At 33.6% G+C, this 4,311-nt stretch overlaps 1 non-coding gene across 1 annotated transcript; it reads right to left on the bottom strand.

Moving 5' to 3' along the window:
- Positions 1-3,896: 3,896 nt before the first annotated feature.
- On the bottom strand, positions 3,897-4,003 carry LOC133053179 (U6 spliceosomal RNA). Its single transcript, XR_009692114.1, has one exon. It is a non-coding gene; the product is annotated as a U6 spliceosomal RNA (small nuclear RNA).
- Positions 4,004-4,311: the final 308 nt, after the last annotated feature.

The raw sequence follows: 4,311 nt of genomic DNA, 5'->3' as shown, positions 1-4,311 counted from the left end.
TGATTCACTTTACAGTACACCTGAAACTAACACAATATTATTATAAATCAACTATACTCCAATACGAATTTTTCAAAAAGAATTAGCTTGATTTTATTAAAATTAAAGCTTCTATAAAATGAAAGCACCATTAAGAAATTTATAATATGTGATAGCTTGGGAAAAGATACTTGCAACACACATAACAGCCCCCCCCCCAAAAAAAAAACACTGTTGTAAAGAATTCCCACAGCACAATAAGAAAAAGACAAACAAAACTCAACTGAGGAAGGAGCAAAGTACATGAAAAGGCTATTAGAGAAAAGGAAAACCAAATGAAAAGATATTTAACCTCATTAAATATCAATAAAATATAAATTAAAACAATGAAAAAAACATTTCACATCCATCAATTGGCGAACATTTTAAGTCTTCCTATACAGGATACGTGGAACAATAGAAACACTCATGTACTAAGTGTAAATTGAGACAATCACTTTAGAGAGAATTTTGACACTATTTGGTAATATAAAACATGTATTTACCATATTATTCAGTAATTTCACTCCTAATTATTCTCCCTAGATAAATTCTTCAATGTGTGCACAAGGAGAATGTACTTAGATATTCACTGCAGCATTTTAATAGTGTAAAGTTGGACAACGCATAAATGTACTTCAGTAAGTGAGTGAATAAACAAAACATAATATAGTCTTACAATCAATATTACAAACCAACTAAACGAAATGAATTGGGTTTATGTATTATTGACATATGGGTGAAAAAAGAGCTGCAAAATAATATATAACATTATGTAATTATATTATATATGTATGTATAGTCTGAAACTCTGTAAAATTAAAAAGCACACAATGCAGTATTTATTGCTTATAGAAATATAAATGCTTGTAAATAGTACTACAGCATGAATACCAAATTCAGTAACATTTGCATCTGGGTGGAAAGAAGGGAACAAGATGGAGGACGAGTGAAAAGAGGATACTTCGACTTTACTCCGTAATTGCCATTATCACTTTCAAAAATACAGGTTTGAAGTAGATGTAATAAAATATTAGCAATGAAGGATCCTGGATATATCAGAGATTGTTATATTATTCTTTGTACTTTTATGTGTTTTTAAATTATAAAATAAAATATACCATAGACAGCAAAATTGGAGGCTCTTCCCAAATGATGCTGACAGGGTAAGTTCGGAGTCAATTCTAGAACATTTGTACTGAGCAACAACCAAAAGTATAGAGAACAAAAGGAAAAGGAGATGATAGGCATAATCACCACACTGTTCCCATGGACATGATACTCAAGTATTCTTGTCTATTTGTAAGTTATGTCAGTTCTCCCAAAGCTCAAAATGATATGGTGAGAGGACTAATACACCATTAATATTCTTTTGTGTTCTATGAGTACAGAATTCTAAGGCTCTGAGCAGCAACTGCATAAAATGTCAAGTTTATAGGAAGATAAAGTATATAGGAACAAAATTATTGAAAAATTTACATATTAAAACAAGATTTCTAAAGAGGGAATTTGGTAGAATAGAAGCCTCCTTATTAGGTGCAATTACAACTGTAGTCAGTCAGTAAATGGAAAAAGGTAGTAAAGCAGAGAGTCATAAACATACATTAGTTAAAACATATTAAAACATATATGACTTAAAAGTAAATTCAGTAGAATCTACAGTTCTTGATTTAACATATGGTAAAATGTAATGTGTACAAAAATAATGGTGCAAAAGGGAGGGGGGAACAGGAATATATTGGTGCACATTTTTTATATAATTGAAATCAGGCTAGGATTAATCCCAATGCAAGTGTTTAAAGTAAAGGTGTTCATTGTAACCTTTGGTGCATTCACTAAGAAAATACCTCAAAATACAGTAAAAGAAACTATAAGAGAATAAAAATGGTATATGAGAAAACATCAGTTTAACACAAAATAAGGCAGTAGTAGAGGAGGAACACAAAAGACAGAAAACAAATAATAAATCCTACCTTATAAATAATTACATTAAAGGTAAATGGATGAACACTCCAATGAAAAAAGCAGAGATTTGCAAAGTGTAAGAAAAAAATATGACTCCTATTTGCTGCTTATGAGACAAACATTAATTCAAAGACACACATAGTTTAAAAGTATAACGATAGAAAAATATATACCATGGAAACTGTACTCCAAAGAGAGTTACAGTGGCTATACGCAGCAGACACAATAGACTCTACAAAATCATTACTAGAGACAAGAAAGAACATTTTATAATGATAAAAATGTGTCAATCTTTCAAGAGTATATAACAATATGTAAATGCACCTAATAAAAGTGCCCTCAAAATACATTAAGCAAAAGTTGTCAAGATTCAAGGGGATATAATTAAATAATATTTAAGTATAATTAAATAAGCTATTTAATTATACTAAGTGGAGACTTCAGTTCACCACTTTCAAAAATAAATAAAACAACTAAGCAGAAGTTCAACAAGGAAATAGAAGACTTGAACAACTACATACAAACACAAGAAATAAGAGACATGTATAGAACATCCCACTAACAACAACAAAATACACATTCATCTAAGGTACACATGGAACATTCTCCATGATAGATCACATTCTAGGCTATAAAACTGGGCTCAGTAAATTTAAAATGTTGAAATCACACAAAGTATGTTCTCTGAACATAATGGAATTAAATCAAAACTCGAAAACAGAAGGAAGATTGAGAAATTCACAACTGTGTGGAAATTAAACATTATCCTCTTACATAACTAATGGCTCACAGAGGAAATCATAAGGTAAATTAGAAAATACTTTGGAATGAATGAAAATAAAAAAACACAACATACCAAAACTTATGAAATATTACTAAAGTAGTGCTTATTACAACTTATAATATAGTTATAAATGCCTACATTTTGTTTTGTCTTGCTTTTTTAAAATTAATTTTTGCTAGAGTATAGTTGCTTTACAATGTTGTGCTAATTTCTCCTGTACAGCAAACTGAATCAGTTATGTTGTATCAGTAGCCCAAATGTATCCAACTCTTTGCAACCCCAGGCTTTGCCAGGCTTCCAGGTCCTTTACAATCTCCCAGAGTTTGCTCAAACTCATGTCCACTGAATCAGTCCACTGAATCATCCTCTGTCTTCCCCTTCTCCTCCTGCTTCCAATCTTTCCCAACATCAGGGCCTTTTCCAAATGTGTCAGTTGTTTGCATCAGGTGGCCAAAGTATTGGAGCTTCAGCTTCAGCTTCAGTCCTCCCAATGAATATTCAAGGTGATTTCCTTTAGGATGGACTGGTTTGATCTACTTGCTGTTCAAGGGACTCTCAAGAGTCTTCTCCAGCACCACTGTTCAAAAGCATCAATTCTTCGGTGCTCAGCCTTCTTTATGGTCCAGCTCTCACATCCATAGATGATCATTGGAAAAACCTTTGTTGGCAAAATGATTTCTCTGCTTTTTAATATGCTGTCTAGGGTTGTCATAACTTTTCTTCCAAGGAGCAAGCATCTTTTAATTTCATGGCTGCAGTCACCATCTACAGTGATTTTGGAGCCCAAGAAAATAAAGTCTGCTACTGTTCTGACTTTTTCTCCATCTATTTGCCATGAAATGATGGGCCCAGATGTCATGATCTTAGTTTTTTTTTTTTCTTTTTTTTTTCCCCCCAGTGGGTTTTGTCATACATTGACATGAATCAGCAATAGATTTACACGTATTCCCCATCCCGATCCCCCCTCCCACCTCCCTCTCCACCCGATTCCTCTGGGTCTTCCCAGTGCACCAGGCCCGAGCACTTGTCTCATGCATCCCACCTGGGCTGGTGACCTGTTTCACCATAGATAATATACATGCTGTTCTTTCGCAACATCCCACCCTCACCTTCTCCCACAGAATTCAAAAAAAATATGGAACGCTTCACGAATTTGCGTGTCATCCTTGCGCAGGGGCCATGCTAATCTTCTCTGTATCATTCCAATTTTAGTATATGTGCTGCCGAAGCGAGCACATGATCTTAGTTTTTTGAATGTTGAGTTTTAAAGTCACTTTTTCACTCTTCTCTTTCACCTTCATTAAGAGGCTCTTTAGTTTCTCTTCACTTATTGCCATTAGGATGGTGTCATCTGCATATTTGAGGTTATTGATATTTCTCCTGGCAATCTTGATTCCAGCTTGAGCTTTACCCAGTTATACATATACATATATGCACTCTTTTTTAGATTTCCTTCCCATTTAAGTCACCACAGAGCACTGAGTAGAGTTCCCTGTGCTAAACAGTAGGCTCTCATTACTTATCTATTTTATTTACAGTAGTGT

This window comes from Dama dama, chromosome X (assembly GCF_033118175.1).
Source record: "Dama dama isolate Ldn47 chromosome X, ASM3311817v1, whole genome shotgun sequence".
Classification (NCBI taxonomy): domain Eukaryota; kingdom Metazoa; phylum Chordata; class Mammalia; order Artiodactyla; family Cervidae; genus Dama; species Dama dama.
This window is presented reverse-complemented; position numbering and strand designations above follow the sequence as displayed.